Below are 23,114 nucleotides of genomic sequence, written 5' to 3'. Positions count from 1 at the left end.
AGGATGAAAAAGGTAAATTACATGGTGAGCCAGAAGAGGTGTGCCAGAGTAAGGGACATTTGAGGCAGCAACCGGGATCATCAAAGATCGGAAGCCTGGAAGGAAGTTCTGCGCCCCCCACGAGCCAGGAGTATGTACTGTGACCGGGGTATCCGGAACCATGGTAACTGTTGAAAAAGGTACTGAGCTAGTGACACGGCACATCTCATGGTTTCGAAAGACAATGTCTGTAGGGCTGTTGGAGGATCTGGAGACAGAGGACCCTGCACCAGAATGGTCAGCCACTGAAAGTCCGAGGCATGGTCAGGAGGACAAGTCGTCGCTCACAGATGAACTGAAACCTCCAAGACCACTGGTGACTGATCCCCGGCGACCGAAGGCAGAGAGACCAGATTACAGTCTGGGAGGTACAACTTGAGACCTAATCCTCTCCCCAGCCAAAGACTGAGAGACTTTGTGTGTGCATTCAGTGGGTAAATGTTTTGATCTAGTTGCGGAGGGATGTAATATAGCGTGGCGGTCTACATGTTCTAGACTGGCCATGCGGGACCCGACCCGGAAGCGGATAGGAGTTCTGGGGTGGCGATAAAAGAGTAGGGTAATAAAGATGGGAGTGAGAGAGACGCATCTCTACAGCTCCCAGTGGATAAATAGCTGGTGCATGCCTGAGTGATCTAGCGCTGCTGCGCGAGCGCATACTGCATCGGCAGCTGCCACTGCACAACGCGACATCTGGGAGGTTGGATGATGTAGCTGAGTTCCTTAATGCTTTGTCCACTCTATTCAGATATTTTATAAGGCTAACTTTTGCTTGTGGATGGGCTTCATTCAGGAAAACATTTACCGCCTTCTGAGTCAACTGTGTCCCTTAATTAATTTGTTTATTTATCTTTAGTTTATAGACTCATAAAGTGCTGACACATCAGCTAAGCCACTTAAGAACAATGAAAGATCACAAAGAAACTGAAAAAACTGAAGAAAAAAGAGATTTAAAGACCAGCGGATGGCTTGTAGAGGTTCCCGTAGTGAGAAGCACGCTGCTTCCCTCGCCCCGCCCAGATGCTCCCACTCCAGGTGAGGGAGAGACACTGTCATACTCTGATGAATTATTAGTGTCTGCAATTTTTGGCTGTGGCTGATCAGTAATCAGTGTATACACCAGACGTCTGCCCTCCTGAAGACCAAAAGGCTCCATATGTTCAACGTGTCACGTGTGGACTAACCGATCCTGCTCGATGAACGAATGGGATTGCAAGTCATCCTCCTGCTCATTTTACCCCCACAACAAAGCCACCTAATCCCGGTGCCTTCCTCTTCAAGGAGTACTGAGCTTCCAGAGCGCTAAAAGTAAGCAGGTAGTTTGACTAGCGGGGGGACACCTGTAATTTTGGGCATTGAGGAAGTTCAAAGAAGACTATGTTGATAAAATCATTTTGAGGAGGCATCAAAACTAGCAAGGAGACCCCCACAGAGAAATGCACACATTTGGCAGGGGGAGGTTTGAGAGATTCCAACATGAGCTGACCAGGTAGAGTTAAGGGGAAGGATGTGGAGAGACCTCAAGAAGTGTTGCTGACAAACTGGTCAAAGTTGTTGTCGATTGTGGCAATCTTGCCATGGAAGAAGTCTGAGAGGATGTTGCAGAGTTCTTGGAAGGGGTGGATGCTGGATGTACCCATGTTCCATTTGAAGTGTAGGTCTTCTGCAACTTCTTAGCTAAACTAGGGGCACTGAACACTTTTGCACATAGCACTTTGGCATGTGATAACTTATTTCTTAATGAAATTGGGAACACATATGGAGAGCAATGGTTGAAGCAGTGTAGATGTAATTTAGGATACTAGAATGGGAATTAGTATTGTGTACTTTATGAGTGAAGGATTTACTCCATGGATGGAACTCCTCAGAAGCACTTCAGGATACCCGAAATGGCAGCTAGCAAATTGCATTTAGTAGCAATATTTATGTCTATTTTATGGTGCATGGCAAGATGGAAGATTGGTCTGTGATAACTGAACTATGCATCCATATTTGCCATGTATTTTGTATGAAGACAACAAATGAGGTAACAAAATATCTTCCTGAAAATAATTTCATACTATGCCAATGGTTTGAATAAAAACCAAAAACCCAAGACAGTAGAGGATTGGATAAAAGGCCACTCCCTTGATATCATCATAATTCGGGAGACCCATTTCAGGGAGGGAGAGAAGCCATGGCCTACAAGTTTTAGTAATTAGGCAGGATTTGAATGTTTATCAAACACTAAGGCTTGGCTATAAATGTAAACAAAAATCTTAAATATCATATTAGCAATTTTCAAACAGACAAAGGAGGGAGGTGGGCTTGGGTCTGTTGGCTAATAAACAGGGTCAGAATATCTGTTGCCACAGATCCAGCTCCGCTATTGGAGCTTTTCCAGACTTTGACAACCACTCCCAGTCACTTAATTCTGGGAGGGCACTTTCATTTTCCTTTGAAACCAGAATTAGATTCGGCAACCTCTACCTGAAAACACAATGAGGCACAAACTGCTGAAATTATACCTAACTACCTGAAGGTTTTGGATTTAGTGGATGTATTTAGGAATGAACTAGGTCAGCAGTGAGGTTGAATTACTTTTCGTATTACCGGAATGTCATACCTAATGGGTTTTGAGATCACTCCCTAGCAGAAATTTCTAAGATGGGGTTTGTGCTTCATAAGTCAGGAGGCAGATGGTATTTTAGTAGGGCTAAATTAGAAGATATGTGACCCAAAGAGATTATAGATGAAATTGTCCAATATTTCAAGTCTAATTTGCTCACTGCTAGCATAGAAATTGTCTAGGACGCTTTTAAAGCAACTATACATGCATGTTTTACCTCTAGTAGTGCTGGAAGGAAGTGCCTTACTGAAAGAAGAAGGGGCTAAAAAACAGCTAATTAATTATTTTTACGATATAACAGTCATAATAAGCAACAGGAGCTTAGGAAAGTGAAATTGTTAATGCAAGATTATTATGATTGCTATTCTGAACGAGCCTACCCAGCCAATAGTGCCAATCTACAAAAGGTCTATGAGGAGAACAAACATGTAGGGGAGGTTCTTAATTTGGTAGGCTAGGGAGAAAAAGGCACAGAACAATATCACCTTGCTTTATCAGGCAAAGACTAAGACCCAGATCACTGATCCTAAGGAGATTCAGGACAAATTTCAGGGACAATACGAGCAGGTGTATTGTGTGAGACAGGAGGTCAACATTGAACAGCTTGGGTGTTTTGGGAGTATACTCGCCATTCCCAGGTTAAGAAGAATGCAAGCAGAGGCTCAGATAACCTTGTTCACTTTAGATGAGGTGGAGGAGGCGATCAAATATTTTGCCAATTGGAAGGCTTGTGTGGAAAGGGGCCTTCCAGTCAAATTTCTTCCTGTTTTAAAAATCAAAATACTGCAGCTTACCTACCACATTTTAAATGGTGGTAAAATGCCACCATCTTTTAACACTGCCATTGTGGTTATTCTTTTGAAAACAAATAAGGACCCAGAGAATATAGGCCAATCAGTCTTGTTATTACAGAAGGTATTGGTCAACTGAATGAACAAAGTTGTTGGAGCCTTCATTCATGAAGAGAAAGACGGGGTTATGCTAGGCAGGCAACTCTCCACCAGTGCTAATTCTTCGGTTGAGGCGTTAGACTATTTCAAACAAAAACTGGTCCCAGCTCAGGTGTTACTAATAAATGGCAAAAAGGCTTTCAACCTGGTATGCTGGTCTAGACTTTTCTTCATAGTTGAGAAGTTTGGAATCCCTATAATTTGTTTCCAGGTCATTTCTGGATTATATTGCGATGGAATGGTGCAATTAATCATAACTGCTGGCGATTTAGGCACCTGTAAGATAAGCTAGGGCACAAGACACGGGTGTCCTCTTTCACCCATCCTGATTGCAATCTTTAAAGAACCATTGGCCAATGCAAGTAGGGAAGATGGGTGCATGGAACCCCCTGTGAGTTGAATGTCAAAAATCAATCTATATGCAGATGATGTGTCACTGTTCTCAAACCTGGTCTGGTATCTCCACAAAAAGTCATAGATATCCTTTGAGATTTCAGTCAGTGGGTGGCTCCAAGATAAACAGACTAAAAATGGAAATTCTGTTGTGTAACTGCACAACTGATATCTTACTTTTAGAACTCCGCCCCCTAGTTTAATACCTAATAGATACTTGGGAATATATACCATGGAGAACATTGAGGATTTATTTGTATTAAATTATCTGTGTCTGACTAGGAAGATTAAATCACTTTTTTCAAGATGGACAGGTTTGCCTGTATCCTTAGTGGGATGACTCACATTGGTTTGTATGTTGATGTTACCTTTGTTAAACTTTTTCTTTGCAGCATTACCCTGTACCTTGCAAATAACATTTTTTAAGGCAATTGAGGGACTGTTCTCCACCTTTATTTGGGCCACTAAAACACAGCAGATAGCACCGAACACTTTATATATGCCAGCAATAGAAGGCAGCCCTGTAAAAAAGACTAATGTAAAAAAAGTATTATTTTACTAGTTTTGCACTTTTTCATACAGATTCTTTAACCCCAAAGGTCTTGATAAACCAATTCATAATTGGTTTTTAAAATTAATCATGCAGAAATATAAAATAATGCTTTATATACCTGATCAGATTGCCAAAAAGTCAGCTACAATGGCTTTTAAACAATAAATAACAATTGTTAAATTATTTTAATATACCAGTTGTTAAATGCTCAACTCGACTTACTGATGTTTTTAAAGAATGGTGTTCCTTATTGGATGGTAAGGCCACTCATAAGTGGAAGATGAATAGCTATCATAGCACTGAAGACTTTTTAAGAGCGGATACATGGAAAGAGTGGCCTGATATTGAGTTCAACATTAGATACTGGAAATCCTCCCTCCAATGGACCTTTGTTCGTATTAGATTAAAAAAAAAAAGAATTGGACTGTACAAAATTATGGCTAGTCTTGAATTAGCAAAGAAACTGATAAAGCTGAGCAAACATAGACCAGTTAGGTATTGGATAATCACATTTTGAATATACAAGGAGGATGATCTGCTTAGTAAAGCCAGACAAAAATGGCAGTCAAGAGAGGGAGTGCAAATATCTGTGGAAGTTTGCAACAAGATTAGTCTGTTCAACTTCTTCTTGTTGAAGGGTGCAAACGTCCACCGGATGCAATTCTGCACTAAGTGGCTGCTATATAGAATACCAGATTTTTAAATAAAATGGACCCCCAGGTACAGTTGGAATGCTTCCAATGCTTAAAACAGGGTGAGGGCAACTGGCAGCATATTACTTGGGACTGTCAAAAGATTGCACCTCTATTTTGGAATATTGCATGTGTACTTTGAATATTAATGTTTCTCTGGATGTTCAGGTGATTCTTTTGGAGTACTCCTCAAATACTAGTATCAATATGGATGACAAGAAGAATCTTTTCTTGGTTACTTTGATTGAAAGAGCCATAATCCTACAAAATTAGAACACTGAAGTAGTCCCAACCTTCGAACACTGGCCGACTAAAATGTCAAAGATAAAGGCCTTGGAATGCTGTTATATGCTGGGATCTGGCTTATACGCTAAATTTCTTAGGTTGTGGGAAGGTTTGTGAATGCTGAGACTTTGTTCCATATTTACAAACTTCTGTCACAGGTCAGTGCCTCAAGCCTTGCACCCTGAGTGTCTGGTTTACAGGGCTGTAAGGGACACTTACCTACACAAAAACAATTACAAGAGGCATTTCCCTGCAGTACACCTGGAAAAAGAAAATAACAGTATTTCTCCTCATTGCCCCTCCCTTACACCTCCCTTGAGTAGGTGTAGGCTTTTGACACATTCCAGGTTTACAAATCCTTGTATTTCTGGAATGCGTCAAAATCCATGGGTTTTGTATGAGAACACCCACCACAAAACCCATGGAAAGCCTCTTTGATGCAGATTAGGGCAACACAGCAACTTGTTCTATATCTACAAGTGGCTTTTCTTGGCCTTTTAGATATGGAACCGCAGCCTGGGCAGTCGGTGTGTCTCAAAAAGTGACACACCGCATTGTTTACAATTCACATTTTTTTTACCACCAATTCTGTAAGTAGGTAGAAGTGATTCTCACAACTTTTGGCTTTAGGTTTTATAAGACTTTGGGCATGGGGGTGCCATTGTGTGGTGGCCCGCCTTGTTTCTTTCTGTTATTTCATGATGAATTAATGTGAACTCTTCTAGTAAAAAAATGAAATCTTCAGTCACACCCCTTTCCTAAATGGTTATAGATGTATATGGGACAAACGAGTATTGTTTTCAAGACTATCCTATATCGGAGAAAGTTGGTTTCAGCACTGCGCTTAGAACTGACAAAGTCCCACAGTGTCATGTTATGGACACTAAAGACTTCCACTTGTATGTTATATTGTCTTGAGGATGAGTTGTTAGATTATCTGAGATAAAGTGACTGCGAGCTACAGGCATGGACATCGCTTTTGCAAAATGCCAGGTATAGTGGAAGTGACATAAAGTGCCCTTTGACTTGTGATGATGTCACAAGAATTGACATTTCATGAAAAGTGTCATAAGTTCAAAATGCATCAATACATAGATGAATTAGAGATTTTGTAAGGTATTAACCATATAAAAATGGAGCTGTTTACCATGTCAGAAGTGCAACCATCACATACCCACCAGCAACCTTCATTTGCCAAAGGACCATGCTACTCTGGCCAAATTACCCCCTACACTGTACAATGTGGTTTCTGTCCGTCAGCCCAGTGGGAAGGCCCCAGCACAGAGGCATCCACCCTGTCGGGAGTTTGGTAGACAGGTGCTTCCATCCGCCAAACTCCTAATCGACCTCTTAGTCACCAAAATTGAAGTAAAAAATCTATAGTGGGATGAGGCAGAGAAATGTTGATAAGGCATGAGGTTGGATACACCTTTGATGAACGTCCACTAAAAAAGATTTCTGCTGTGGATAAGGATGTACCCGGATAAGCCACATCCCTTTCGATCTCCCACAGCTCTCCATCACCACACTGTACTTCCTCCAATAGAGGACCACGCGGAACCTAGGGCACCACTGCTGTACCCTTGGGGAGCTCCTCGTAGTAATAGATGAACCCCGTACTCCTGTTGTGTGTTTCTAGAAGAACACCCCCTTGTATGAAAGGAAAAGCAAAACCTAGATCAATCAATCGATCATTGAATTTCCAAAGCGCTCTACGTACCCGTAAGGGTTTCAAGGCGCTGGGGGGGAGTGCTGTTGTTACTGATTGAAGAGCCAGGTCTTGAGGAGTCTTCTGAAGGTGAGTAGGTCTTGGGTCTGTCTCAGGTTGGTAGGGAGCGTGTTCCAGGTTTTGGCGGCAAGGTATGAGAAGGATCTGCTGCCGGAGGTCTTTCGTTGGATGCGGGGGACGATGGCGAAGGTGAGGTTTGCGGAGTGGAGCTGACGGGTGGGGGTGTAGAAGCTGAGTCTGTTGTTCAGGTAGTTTGGTCCGGTGTCGTGGAGTGCTTTGTGAGCGTGGGTAAGAAACTTGAAAGTGATCCTCTTGTCTACGGGGAGCCAGTGAAGGTTTCTCAGGTGGTGGGAGATGTGGCTGCGGCGGGGTACGTTGAGGATCAGCTGGGCGGAGGCGTTTTGGATGCGTTGGAGGCGTAGTAGGTCTTTTGCTGGGATGCCTGTGTAGAGTGCATTGCCGTAGTCTAGCCTGCTGCTGACGAGGGCCTGTGTCACCGTTCTTCTTGTTTCTGTTGGGATCCACTTGAAAATCCTACGGAGCATGCAGAGTGTGTTGTAGCAAGAGGAGGAGACTGCGTTGACCTGTTTAGACATGGTGAGGGAGGAGTCGAGGACGAAGCCCAGGTTGCGTGCGTGGTTGGTTGGTGTCGGTGGGGTTCCTAGTGTGGTAGGCCACCAGGAGTCGTCCCAGGCGGAGGGGGCGGGTCCTAGGATGAGGACCTCCATCTTGTCCAAATTGAGTTTCAGACGGCTGCTTTTCATCCATCCGGCGATGGATTCCATTCCCTCGCGGAGGATGGTTTTGGCTGTGCGCGGGTCTTTGGTGAGCGAGAGGATGAGCTGGGTGTCGTCGGCGTGGGTGAGAATGTTGAGGTTGTGTTGTTGGGCCACTTGTGCGAGGGGGGCCATGTAGATATTGAACAGCGTCGGGCTGAGGGATGAGCCTTGGGGGACGCCGCAGATGATGTCGGTGGCTTCGGAGCAGAAAGGGGGGAGGCGAACTCTCTGGGTTCTGCCAAAGAGGAATGAGATGATCCAGTCGAGGGCTTTTCCTTGGATTCCGGTTTCGTGGAGGCGTGTTTTCAGGGTGCGGTGGCAGACTGTGTCGAAGGCGGCGGATAGGTCCAGGAGGATGAGGGCTGATGTTTCCCCGTTGCCCATTTGACGTCTGATGTCGTCTGTGGCGGCGAGAAGGGCGGTCTCAGTGCTGTGGTTTCGTCTAAAGCCAGATTGGGAGGGAGCCAGGATGTTGTTGTCTTCAAGGTGGCTGGTTAGTTGCGTGTTGACTATTTTTTCAATCACCTTTACTGGGAAGGGGAGTAGGGAGATCGGTCGGAAGTTATTGAGGTCGTTGGGTTCTGCTTTGGGCTTCTTGAGGAGGGCCCGGATTTCGGCGTGCTTCCAACTTTCCGGAAAAGTCGCTGTATCGAAGGAGATGTTGATGACTTTCCGTAGTTGGGGGGCGATGATGGAGTCAGCCTTGTTGTATACATGGTGGGGGCAGGGGTCTGACGGAGATCCTGAGTGGATGGAGTTCATGATCTTGCGTGTCTCTGTGTCGTTGACGTTGGTCCAGGAGGTCAGGCGGTTTGCACAGACTGAGCTTTTGGGGGTGGGGTCTGGCGTGGGAGTGGCGCTGAAGCTGTCGTGGATGTCGGTGATCTTCTGGTGGAAGAAGGTGGACAGTGCGTTGCAGAGTTCTTGGGATGGAGGGATGTCGTTGATGTTGGAGAGCTCTTTTACGATGCTGAAGAGCTCTTTGCTGTCATGTGCGTTGTTGTCCAGGCGATCTTTGAAGTGGGATCGTTTGGCTTGTCTGATGAGTTGGTGGTGTCTGCGGGTGGCGTCTTTGTGGGCTTTGAGGCTGTCAGGTGTGCGTTTGCGGAGCCATTCCTTTTTTAATTTCCAGCAGTTGCGCTTGGAGTTTAGGAGCTCGTCGGTGAACCAGGTGGCTTTTCTTCTGGCTTGGTTGTCGGTGGGTTTCTTGAGTGGCGCGAGGGCGTTGGCGAAATCGTTGATCCACAGAGTGAGGTTGTGGGCGGCGATGTCTGGGTCAGTGGGGTCGGATGGTGGGTTCTGGGTGAGGGTGTTGGTAAGCTGGTCTTCCGTAACTTTGCTCCAGCATCGGCGGGGTGGTTGTTGGGTGCAATGGTGCTCGATATGTTTCTTGTAGGTGAAGTGGATGCAGTGGTGACGGTCCAGTGGAGTACGGTGGTGTGGTTGAAGGAGACGTTGGCGCTTGAGGAGAAGATGGGATCTAGGTTGTGGCCAGCAATGTGGGTTGGTGTGTTTACGAGTTGTCTGAGGCCGTGGTTGGTGAGGTTGTCAATCATAGTAGTGGAGTTGGTGTTGTTTTTGTTGTCCAGGTGGAAATTTAGGTCCCCGAGGAGGATGTAATCTGTTGAGGTGAGTGCGTGGGTGCTGGTGAGGTCGGCGATGGATTCGCTGAAAGGTGCTTGTGGTCCGGGAGGTCTGTAGATGAGCGTTCCACTGAGAGTGGTGTTGGGGTCGGTGTGGATGCAGAAGTGTAGGTGTTCGGCGGTCTTGAGGATGTCGTCAGTGTGGGTGTAGACCTTGAGGGTGGATTTTTGGGCAATGGCTATTCCTCCTCCAATTCCGTTGGTGCGGTCCCTTCGGATGATCTCGTAGCCATCCAGGATGGCTATTGCGATGTCGGGCGCCGAGGAGTCGTTCCACCAAGTTTCGGTCAGGAAGGCAATGTCTGGGGGGGTGGAGTCGAGCAGGTCTCAGAGCTCGATGGCGTGCTTGCGTGCGGAGCGGGTGTTGAGGAGTATGCAGTGGAGGTGGTTTGTTCCGGTCTTTGATGGTTTTGTTGTTCTGTCACAGGTGAATCTGCAGTTGTGACATGAGAAGGGTCCGTGGGTGTTCCTTGGTGAGCACTGGAAGCATGTTGTGATGCGGCCTGGATTGAGGGCGTTGAGTTGGTCAGGCGTGTAGCGGTGTCTGGAGATGCAGGGGTCTCGCGGACCAGGGGGTGCGGCACTGAGCGCGGTCCAGGCACGGACGGGCACAGACGGGCTTGCCCCTGGCGCGCCAGCGGCACGGAAGCGCAGCAACCGCCATTAAGAAGTGAGGTGGGAGGGAGGAGCAGCTGGGAGGCGGGAGGGAGCGCCGAATGGGGGTGAGAGGGGGGCGGGCTGCAGGGAGGTAGCGGCGGGGAAAGCGGCTCAGAGAGAGCCGACAAGGGGCGCGCACAAGGGGCAAAAAGCGGCAGTAATAACTGGAAAAAAGTGCAGAAGGAAACTGAGGAATGAACGGCACAGTAATTCAAAGGCACAAAAAACGAGTCACAAAATATGAACGGCACAGTAATACAAAGGCACAGAAAACGAGTCACAAAATATGAACGGCACAATAATTCAAAGGCACAGGAAACGAGTCACAAAATACGAACGGCACAGTAATTCAAAGGCACAGACAAATAAAAGCAATACATACTCATACTACCAACACTAAATCCATAGCTGTCCCTTTGATTATGGTAACGATAATGTGCTAAATAATGCCAAAAAAAAGATTATGTACAGCATTTATAATTTCACCTGTCATATCAAAGTTGAGAAGATAAGCGGCTGGAAGACGCTGCTGCCATAGTGTGTCATCCTGCGTCCGACCTCCGAACCCAGCCCTGCCCGTTCTAAACAGCAGCTCATCATATCGGACACAGAGTAACAATGTGAAAACAATGGGAAAATGTTGGGGTGTTGGCAGCCCCGTTGGCTTTGTTGGGATAGTGCTGTTTTTTCTCCATGTCGGACCTGAAATCTGATTGCTGGCAAATACAGGATGTTTCTGTTTTACGCTGGCTGGGCAGACTGTGTTCTCAGGTAGGCTGTATGAGACCTTGGGTCTCTGGGACTTAGTTTAAGAAGCCTTTATATATCCTCTACTTGTCATGTTGGTGAAGCCGTTTTGCACTACGAGCTGAATGAGGACCGCGGATTAGTTTAGTGTTTAGTGCGCCATTGGCTTATATAGGTGTCATTGGTATTTATGTTGGGTTGAGATATGACTGAGGAATAGCCCCCTGCGGTCTGTGCTGCCAATCTTGACCTGGGACTGGACTTCCCTGAGATTACTTTTGGCTCACCACCACCCTTTTAGCCCCTTATTTTATGCTCTCTTGCTGTTCTTCTGCCAAGCAGTTGGACAGTGCTGGTGGACTATGCTTAGGTGTGGTGGCCTGAACAGCCTGGCATGAGACTTGTCAAAAAAAGTGCGCAAAGAAAAGATGCCAGCAAAAATTCCCAGGTCCATTCGATCCGCTAAATTTTCTGCAGAGAGGGAAAAAAATTGTTGTTCGAGTCAAGGAGTGCCCAGAAGAGGATGCCGGGGTCTAGTAAGGGAGTGGCCACGGGCTTAGCTCCACAATTACAAATGGAGCAAAGGAAGGCCTTGCCGGTCAGCTTTTCGGACAACACCTCTGTAAGCACCCCTGATATCCCTCCCAGTTCCCTATCCCTGAAACCGGAAGAAGTTGGAGATATGCCAGTGAGAGAACGAGGAATTGAGTCCCCAGGAGAGAAGGGACCATGAGAGAGGCATTCAGACATGTAGCTTGGGCTGGGGCTCAAGATCTTCAAGCAGTTTTGCCAGAATGGCAGTTGCAGGTTGTGGAGGGGCAAAGGGTGATGCAAGGCAATCAGCGAGATCAGTTGAATCTCTTGTAAAAGGATGTTAGAAAAATGGGGTCCACTCTGGAAAATGTAGAGGGGTTTGGCCTGTACCCTTTATTCCAACTTAAATGGGACAATGCCAAGAGTGCCAAGATTGAAACCGTTGTCAGGAAGCAAGACAAGGTTCCTTGAAGTTTCCAGGATCTGGGAATGGTTGTGGAGTCAAATAGAAGCCAACATGAAGCATCTGCCTGTAGTGACCAGGCCAATGCTGTTTAGAAGAGCAGAGGGTGCTTGCACTGGGGCATTCGCTTTTTTCAAGACCGCCGAGGGACCGCCGAGGGACCGCCGTGCAGAAGACCGCCTGTGCAGGCGGTTTGCCACTCGGCCTATTATGACCGTTGGCAGCTCTCCGTCCCTTTACGGACGGAGGGCCGCCAACAGCCATACTGGTGGGAGGCGGGGAAGTGGAGGTTGCTCCACCTTCACCGCCACGCCAACAGAACACCGCCCAGTGAATCACGTCCTGTGATTCGCCGTGGCGGTGTTCTGTTAGCGGTGTGGTGTCGGCGGAGCTGCCCCCATGGCTCCCGTCCCCTCCCGGAGGATCGACGGACCAGGTAAGTCGATCGTCCATTAGGGGGGGTGTGGTGGGGTGTTGTGTGTTGTGTACGTGCATGGAGGTGTGCGTGTGTGTATGTAGAGGGGGGGTGTGAGTGCGTGTATGCTTGCGGTGGTGTTGTGTGTATGGGAATGAGTGCGTGTATGTCTGTGGGTATGTCTGTATGGATGTGTGCATGTATGTTTGAATGTGGGTGTGCATGTCTGACTGTGTGTGTGGATGTAGGCATGTATGTCGGGGTGTGTGCGTGTGTGTGTTGGTGGTGCCTGCATGCATGTCGGGTGTGTGTGAATTATGTGATGTTGGGGGTCGGGGTGGGGAGGGGTGCCCTGCCACCTTTGGGGGGTGGCAGGGGTGGTGGGGGGTGTAGGGGAGGGAGTCGGTGGGCGTGGGGGGTGGGGGAGACCCCTATCAGTTCCAGTGCTTACCGCCATGGATTTCATGGCGGTTCAGACCGCAGGAAATCCACGGCGGTAAGCCTGGTCAAAATACCGCCGGTGGTATAGTGACGGCCGCCGGGCTGGAGACCCAGGTCTCCTGCCTGGCGGGTGGAACGGAGAACCGGCGGATGACCATGGCGGTAACCGCCATGGTCATAATTCCCCAAGGTACGACCGCCAGCCTGTTGGCGGTCTTACCGCCGGTTCTCCGCCATCCGCCAGGGTCGTAATGACCCCCTAAGTGTTTACAGACAATGTTTTAATTTGGCTCTCTGTTCATTCTTTTTGTTTTCTTCTTCTTTTTAGGTTATTGTTAAACTTTGGAAGGGCTGGATTGGAGGAGTTTTTGAGGTTTTGTCACTGTGTTATGGTGCCAATATTTTTAGAGGTGATGGGTTGTGTTGCATGCAGGGAGTGGGTGCATAGGTGGATCCTCCACGGTGGGATGGGGATGGAAGGGCTTGAGGGGTTGGTGGAGGGTGGGATGAAAGGGTGGTACAGTATGCTGCATAAAAAGAGATCCATTATGGCGAATAGAAGAAAGTTACACCAGCACAGAGTGATAAATTTAAAACTAAGGGGTTCTTTGGACGGAAAGGTTTGGTAGGTTGATGGTCTTGATTTGGTGGCTCTTAAAGTGCATGATGGGATTGTAGGCTCCATTTTTGTGGAATGATGGTTTAACTCTGCCTGGGGAGGATTGTTGGCAGTGGGGTTCGGTCATGCACATATGCACTTTAGTCAAGGTATGAGATTATTTTACAAGTTAATAAGCAGTTTAGGATGCACTTTAAAAAATGGTACACTTTAAAGTTTGGCTTACTGTCAGCACTTATATACACTTGCACTTTTGTGCACGAGGCACTTCAGGCACTTTATACACTTTTGTTAGTTTTCAGTTTTGGTATATGATGTTTACTACCTGGGAATAGAAGACCAGTGTGATGCCTAAGAACACTTTGAAGGTGGTTTCTTTTAATGTCAATTTTTAGCCTGGCAGGTATGAGAACAAGCTGCTAGCAATGTGATCCATGCCTTGAGGTGCCCATTCTCTGGGGTTAGATGCAAGGGACAGGAGAAATTGGGCGAAATTCTGCTCGAACATTATAGACAGATTTATAATCAAAATCAAGTTATCGATAAAGATGCCCTGGCAAATTTTTTGGCCAGGCTGAATAATCCCTATATTTCTAATGAAGATGTAGGGAATATAACTCACTCTTTTTCCAAAGAATAGCTGGCTGAGGTAGTGAAAAGACTCTAAAACCGTGAGGTATGTGGTCCGGATTTATTTTCTGGCAAATTTAATAAATCATTTTTGGATGTATTAGTGGATTATCTGTTTGTGGTAGTGAATGCAGTGTTGGAGGATGGCCCCACACTGACCTCATTTTGTACAGGGATTGTGGTTAGTTTTTTTAAAGAAAAAGACAAGGATGGTGACAAGCCGAATTCTTATTGTCTTATCACATTGTTAAATTCAGACTATAAGATCGTCATGAAATTATAAGCTAACAGATACAATTCTACAGCAGCAAAATTGATTCGTCATGATCAGAATGGTTTTATCGCCAGATGACAACGTAGTTCAAACACACATTATTTAGCTGCGGCAAAGGATTATCTTTCAGTCAATAACATCCCTGCCATAGTTCTCCTTTTGGACGCAGAAAAGGCATTCGACCTTGTGGTCCAGGAAACATTCTTTTGCATTCTAGCTAATTTTGAGGTTCCTTCCCAGATCACAAGATTGATATGCAAGATATATGAGAAGGCTGAAGCTAGGATTATAGTTGACACCACTGAGGTTGGCAGAGTGCAAAATCACTGTGGCACTTGGCAGTGATATCTAACCTCCCATTGCAGAGATGGGGAAGATAAAGCTATACGCCAACAACATAATGCTGCTTTTGGATGCAAATAGGTGCTCCCATGAGAGAGCTTTTGAGATTTGTTTGATATATTAGGAGCTTCAGGGCTTTAAAATCAATTTAGAAAGAAAACTGAAGTTATTCTTTGTAGCTGCATTTCGGATAAATTACTTCCAGATATAAACCACTGTGTAAATAATCACTCAAAACGATACTTGGGCATCCAATATTGTTCAAAGATTGAGGACTTGTATGTTCTTAATTTTGCTCCCTTATTTCTAAAAGAAAAAGCTTTGTTTTTACGGTGGGCTTGCTTCTTTAACTATTCTAGGGAGGATTTCTCTGGTTAAAATGATGGTTCTCTCGCTGTTCAATTTCCTTTTTTCAGCCATTCCCTGTGTTTAACAACATATTTTTTTTTTAAAGTGGAATCTATGTTTACATAATTTATTTAGCAAAACAAAACTGCTAGATTAGAACTGGACACTTTATATGAAGGTTTAGAGAAAGGTGGTCTGGCACTCCCTAATTTGAGGGATTATTATTTTGCATATTTTGTACAGTATATTTCCCACTCTAATGCAGAATTTAGATCAGGAGGATTTTTTTAAGAATTATTTTTTTTCAGCTCATTTTCAGTTAATATGACATTTGAGATTATGCAACCCAAAAAAGTTTCCTAAAAAAACGTGGGTTTGTTTTTTAGGAAACGCAATGATCTTTGTATGAGATACCCAATTCCCGATACATTTATGTGGCTACGTTCTCGATAGAACTTCCTGGGGATGTAGGGCTAGGTTCGACCGCGATATAGTGCAAAATTGTGAGAGAGCTGGGTCCAGCAAAGTGGTGGATTTTATGATCGAAGAAAGGTGGAAGAAGCTACTGGAAATTTGAGTATCAGTTTAAGACAATTTTTTGCTACTTGGCTCTTATAGGAATATGGCCAGTATATTTAGCAAGCTAGAGAATGGGAACATTTCGTGTAATCAAAAAATCATAACAGCCTTAGTGGTAGCTTCTGACCGTAAGGGGCATTGTGAATGGAAAAGATTACTTGCTTCCACAAATGGTCCCGATCCCTGTCAGAAGGCAATTATCAATCAACCAATCAATAAATAACTTTATTTGGATGTATTTGACATCCATAAAGTGCATAGAGAAGACATGCAATAAAAATTATAAAATCAGAAATTTACAATAAAAACATATGCAATAAGACAATAAATAAAATTGCTAAAATGGTATAGCTCTGCTGGCACAAACAGCCGACTTTAAAAAAGACTCTACATAAAAAAAAAACTTAATTGGCCAAGAGCATCTGAAATCTGAGAGAGTTTCTGCATTGTCCTACACCATAAAAATAGTTTTTTGAAAGTAGGATTAAAAAGAGCTTGACATATATAGTGTAGAATTGGCAAAAAACATAAAGTGTAACAAAGTTTGGCCAGATGGGTCATCACAGGGACACACCTTGTCATCAAGGTTATGAACAAATCCCAAGAAAAAGCAAAACAGATATTATATGGCGCTTGCCCTAAAATGGAAGAGCAAAGGTCGCTCCCAACGGGTATGGGCCATCCACATATAATCAATTGAACATTTCAATTCCCTCAGGCAGAGATATTTATTAATACTGAGTTTCCCCATCACATAATCATAAAGGACTTTTGCTACTGCTTTCTTATTTGCCGCCATGCATAGAGATGGCTCTGTAAACAAATCTGACATGCCTACTTTGGAAAGTTAACTTTTTACATACCCAATCCAGATTATGAGGAGGACACAATGTAAAGTCAAGAAGTCCCTTATTATCTCTGTGGTCAATTCAGGGTCTGAATTTTGCCAGATGGCAAGCCGTGATATAATTGCCGTACCCTGATCAGATCCCCAATATGGGGAAGTTCTAATTCATTGTGACAAATAAAATGCAAGGCTGAGATGGGGACTGGCAATATCCTTCTACAAAACCGGTTCTCCCTTTGAATGGTCATGCACTCGGCAGTTCCTCATATATTTCAGCCCCATACATAGCAATGGGTACACACTGAGAACTATATACTTTTAACATTGGTGACAAATACTCGCCACCCTTAGGCTAAGGGAGGCTACATAGAAACCTAATGGCTGATGATAACTTAATGGAGCGCTGAACAAAATTGGGGGTCCAGTAACCCTGGGCAAAGAATATAATACCCAAATAAGGGAAGTCCTTAATGCTGCTCAGCTGCTGGTTGCCAAATGACATAATTGATAACAAACCACACTTAGGGCCACAGGCCATATTATGTGATTTATTACAATTGGCTTGAAGGTCCAAAGAAGACTTGCAATCAACAAAAGTGTAAGTTAACTGTGTAAAGCGAGCTAAAAGTATTGCATCATCTGCGTAGAGAAGTGCGGGGAATAGTTTGCCCTGAATTACCGGAACATCAGGAGTGGCCTGAATCAAATGTGACTGCAAATCATTAATATGCAAAATGAATGAAAAAGGGGGCAAAACGCACCCCTGTCTCACTCCACGATGCATTGCGATATCCCTGTCACATTGCCCTGCATACTACTACGCACCAACGCTTTTATATATCTGTGTAAATATGCAGGGAAATGGACTAAAACTGGGTCCAGACCATGAGCAACAAGCAAATGCCATAATTTATCATCATTTACACAGTCAATTCTTGACAAGAGGTCTAGAAACGCTAAATAAAGTGGAAACTATTTTGCCACCATATACTTGCCTAGGACTAAATTAAGGTTAAGGCACTGCTCAACAGTTCCGACTTTGCACCTTAACTCATATTGGCAGAAGTGCAAAACAGACGCATCCGAGACCCAGGCCATAACCCTATTATAAATAATTCGGCCAAGGATCTTGTCAGTAGTGTCAATAACTGATATAGGCCAATAACATGCCAGACATGAGTTCTCCCCTTTTTTAAAATATAGGACACTAATAGATGTCCCTCAGGTCTCGGGTGGGGTGGAATAAAATAAGTTATTAAAGACATTGGTTAACAAGGGGGCCCATAAGGCTATATTGCATTTAATGAGGTAAATGGGAACCCCATCTGGACCTGGGGCCTTTTCAGCCACACTCTAAATTACAGCATCACCTACTTCATCAAGAGTTGTCCAAACACAAAATGCCGAGGCATATTCAATACGGAAAAAGGAGGAAGGTGGGGGAGATGCAAATATATTGCTAATGTGGTCCTCCCAAACACTAGCAACAATTTTACGAGAATATGGTGCTTTAACATCTGTTCCTGAGACCCAAAAATACTCACTTTTTCTCTAACTGGAGGCCAGGGCTAGGGTTTCCCATAGGGCAGACACAAACTCCTGCCAATGCTTAGCGGTAACTATTTTATATTGTTTGGGAAGATGAGCCACTGAAACAAGATCCCTCGGGTTGGCACCGAGTGCGGACCTAAGGGCCCGGTTTGCTTCAGACCAATCTGAGTTACACCACCTGGGGATATCAGCATTGGTTTGGTTGGCTTTAAAAGGACCTTCCTAATCTCAAGGCACAGATTTTTAAAAGCTTCCACCACTTGAACGCCTTGGGGCTTCTCTGATATGCAGAGATTAAATTGAGCAAGATTAGCTTTCATTACTTTATTCAAAGTTTGGATAGGATCAGACAGCCTCCAAGCTAGTCTCAGGTTGTCAGTACTGGGTTTCAAGTGACGCGCACACACAACCCTCCTGAACTTCCTCCTAAAACGCAGGGAGAATATAGTCCTAAAGGGATTATGGTTGCTATACCATGAGGGAAGAATCCTACCTTGCATAAACAGATCCTCCAAATTGTGAGTGCAAAACACATGGTCTATTACTGATGATCTACCTTGCTCTTTATAAGTAGGGACAGTGCTAATAGGAGGACCTGAAGTGGCCAACATATTAATCACATCAAAAGGAGTAAGGAAGGACACTAGTTCAACACTGCGAGGATCATTAGAAACATGAGATTCTGCTTGTAATTCCTCGTAGTTCACAGGCAACCGCACATTAAAGTCATAGGCAAGGCAGAGGTATAAAACATGCTCAAAGCAAGTCATGTCAGCTGCTAACTCTGAGATAAATCTCAATAAACGAGGAAATCTAGAATTGGGAATACCTGTAAAATTGGTATTATAAAAATGTACAAAACACGAGGTTAGCACTAATTTGAGGGTTATAACCTGAAAACTGCTGTCACTACGCTCAACAGTGGAGATATTTCTGCTGAAGGCAGTACTAACCCAAATTGCAACCTCCCCAATGCTCAGCCACTACTTGAGGGAATGGCAAGGACACTAAAACACTGAGAGCCGTCAGTTACAATGGTAGTAGTATCCCATGTTTCTTTAAATAAAATATGATCATATCCCCTAATAAAAGATAACCAGTCAGGCACAACAACCTTTGATCTGAGGCCAGCCACATTACAACCTAAAATTTTAGGGTAGTCAATCGCCCTCATTATGACTTTGGCAGTCAAAACAGTCGACAGCTGAAGTCACATCCGCCAGGAGACCGCCACTGATGGCGGTCTCGAGACCACCATATTATGACTCCTGGCAGCTCTCTGTCATAAATTGGACGGAGAGCCACCAGCAGCCATACTGGCGGTCAGCAGTCTGTTAGAAGTTGCTCTGCTGGCACCACCACGTCATTACAACACCACCCGACATATTATAACTTTGTAATCGGCGTGGCAGTGTTGTGGTGATGGGGCAGTGCAGAGGGAGCAGGCCCCATGGACCCTATTCCCTCCCGGATGACCACCAGGTAAGGTGATCGACCGACAGGGGAAGGGGGGTGTTGAGTGTTGTGTGCATGAATGGGGGTGTGTGTGAATGGAGTGGGGTTAGGGAGTTAGGGATTAGGGGGTTGGGGTTAGAGGGGGTTATTTTTCTTTGTGTGCGTGTGTATGCAAGTGTCTGTGTGCTTGTGTGAATGCGTATATGCAGGGGGTAGGGGAGTGTTGTGGCCATGTGTGCATGTGTGTGTGAATAAGTGAGCGTGGATGTGCGTATGTACGTATGCGTGGATGTGTATGTGTATGTCTGTATGTGTGGTGGTGCGTGCGTGGATCGGGGGGCCAGTACGGGGATCGGGGGTGTGTGGGTCAGTACGTGAATCGGGGGAAGGGGGGATTCAGTAGGGGGATCAGGGACGGGGGTTCAGTACAGTGATCAGGGGGAGAGAGGGGCAGTACGTGGATCAGGGGAGGGGGGCATCGCTGTTTGGGGGGGTGGGGGCTCCTGATGGGGTCGGGGTGGGGGGATCCTACGGGGGGTTGGGGAGTCCTGTAGTGGTGATTTAGTATTCCTGCCACCAGTATCCTTACCGGCAGGGATTTCATGGCAGGGTTGCCACCACCGAATCCCTGGCAGTAAGAATACTAATTAGACTGCGGGCGGTGTTAGGTGGACCGCCAGGTCGAAGGTGATCAACCTTCGGCTAGGCGGTCTTACCCCCCTGGCAGTATAGGCGGTGAACTGGCTGAGAGTCAGCCAGTTCACTGCAATGGTCATAATATGGCGGGACTGCACCACCACACTGTTGGCAGTCTGGCCGCCACCGCCGGCGTGGCGGGGCAGGACCACCAGGGTCATAATGACCCCCAATGTCTTTATTGTTAGGATCGCTATCAGTGGGTACTAGGTCCCTGGGTTAACACTGTCTATAGTATGCATAGAGACCATATTGGACAAGTTAGATGAAGATTGTCCCGCCAACTAGCAATGCCACAGTAGGCGTGTCACAATTACTGGTAACTCCCATGGGCTCCTGATTTTCGTGGGACACCTAGATGGTAATAGAGGTGCACTCACTGAGTCACTCTACCTGTTCTAGCTCTCCAAGTGCAGAGAACATGTTAGAACAGGTAATGCTACCCGATGATTCTGGGAGATAGGTGCACAGAGTGGTAAATAGCAGTTTATAAAAATACCCCAATGCGAGCGTAATAACCTAAGTCTCAACACTACCGCATGTTTCCTTATTTTGCAACACAAGCAGGCCTTTGAAAATTTACAACAACACAATCCCCCCTGTTGTTTTTTGCAGAGTAACCCAGCCAACTAACTTGCCTCATCGTAATCATTTAATTTGGCCCCTAAGCATTTGATTTGAGAGGGTGGGACACTATTCTCCCTTTGGACTCTGTTCAGTGATCTAAGTGATTTACCCAATCTCTCAAACTCCCTGTCATAATTTCCCGTGCCCCCCCTTGGTGTGTTATGGCAGTGTTCACTGTTTTCCCGGATGTCAAACCACCTCAGGAGATGTCCATATACCTGAGTATGTCTCGCTCCTCCTCGAGCATGGTGGGATATTTCGCCTCCTCAGTGACCCTTAGGTTCCTGTATGGCGTTATCTTCCTCCTCGAGCGGACTCACTTCCAGTTTCCTGGAGCTGCCTCGTAGAGACCGACGTTGCGTGTTCTCTCGCTCCTTTCCACTGTCTCTCATGGCTCTCACATCTGGCGTCCTGGTCCTACGGACATGCAGCACTTTCATCTTGTCTCCAAAGAAAATGTATGCCAGTGGTGATGTCCACTCAGGTCCACAGGCAAGGCCTTCTGGGAAAGGAGGGCATGTAGGTCTTACACTGCACAGGGATTGGTTGGTTTCACTCCAGCTACTGTCAGTTCTGATGCAGTCCCCTCCAGGTTGCATTGACAAAACTTTGATTTTCAGCCTGTTTATAGGTCTAGTCTTCGTGAAGGATTCTCATGCTCTGTCAACATTCATGTTATGTTAAAGAGTTACCAGGCCTTGCACACCACAGCGCCATTTAAAGTGTCTCTTGTTTCACCTTCTATCTAAACAGTAAGTGACATATTTTATTCTGCCCAAATCAACTTGAGTTCTGTGTTACATCAGCTACATACATACAGAAGGCAATTAATAAATGGGGAAGTATGAAGGCCTGGATTTAACTGGAACGATGTGGGATGAAATCAATGTATAAAAATTTAAGGTTTTCAGAGAAGCCAATTGGTGGAGACTGTTATTCTATACAAAATGGTTATTTTATAAAACCCCACAATTTTTAGCCCAGGTTAACCCCATGTGGTCAGGCCGCTGTTTTAGATGTAGTTCAGGGGCTGTCGCATATTGATCTCATGTAATTGGGCAGTATGTAGTCATTCAAGAATTCTGGAAAGAGACATTTGGGTTCTTGGAAAGAGTCTGGCAGATCAAGCTGGCTCCCAGTACATGATGGAGAGTTCTGGGTCATGATCCTGCTTCTCGTTTGGCACCTAGATTAAAAAACAAATTGTTGTACGTTGTAACAGCAGTGGCCAGATCCTTAGTGCTCCAAAGGTGGCGAACACCGTTGATCCCTCTACAGGGGAGCGGGAGGTGAAAATGAAGCAATTAGGAAACAAGGGGACGATGTATGCTCTTCGATGGGAGGGCGACCAGGAAATTTGATAAATTGTGGGGACGGTTTATGGCCAAAACCTGGGGGTATGTAAAAGCCCTTGATTATCATTTTTGATATCTTCTTATTTTAATTCATCCTTTGTATTAATGAGATATGCAGTTTTAAGGTTGGCTTTTTGATGGATTTATACTGTGATGAAATGTGATTTGTTTTTGTATATAAGTGCTGGTGTATTAGCACAATGATTTTATTTTTTAGCTGCTGTGATAGATCTCAATAAAAAATACAGGCCCATATTTATACTTTTTGACGCAAAACTGCGCCAACGCAGTTTTGCGTCAAAAAAATTAGCGCCGGCTAACGCCATTCTGAAGCACCATGCGGGCGCCGTATTTATTGAATGACGTTAGCCGGCGTTAGCCGCCGGCGCTGTCTGGTGTGCGTTAAAAAAAACGACGTACACCAGGCAGCGCCGGCGTAGGGGGAAAATGGCGTATGGGCGTCCAGAAATGGTGCAAGTCAGGCTGAGGCAAAAAAATCGCCACAACCCGATTTGCGCCATTTTTTTACGACGCCCATCCCCCATTGAAATGACTCCTGTCTTAGCAAAGACAGGAGTTATGCCCCCTTGCCCAATGGCCATGCCCAGGGGACTTCTGTCCCCTGGGCATGGTCATTGGGCATAGTGGCATGTAGGGGGGCACAAATCAGGCCCCCCTATGCCACAAAAAAAAAAAATACTTACCTGGACTTACCTTAATGTCCCTGGGGTGGGTCCCTCCATCCTTGGGTGTCCTCCTGGGGTGGGCAAGGGTGGCAGGGGGTGTCCCTGGGGGCAGGGGAGGGCAGCTCTGGGCTCATTCTGAGCCCACAGGTCCCTTAACGCCTGCCCTGACCCAGGCGC

The sequence above is a fragment of the Pleurodeles waltl genome, chromosome 9 (genome assembly GCF_031143425.1).
Source record: "Pleurodeles waltl isolate 20211129_DDA chromosome 9, aPleWal1.hap1.20221129, whole genome shotgun sequence".
Lineage (NCBI taxonomy): Eukaryota > Metazoa > Chordata > Amphibia > Caudata > Salamandridae > Pleurodeles > Pleurodeles waltl.
The sequence above is the reverse complement of the archived record's forward strand: the minus strand, read 5'-3'. Positions refer to the sequence as shown.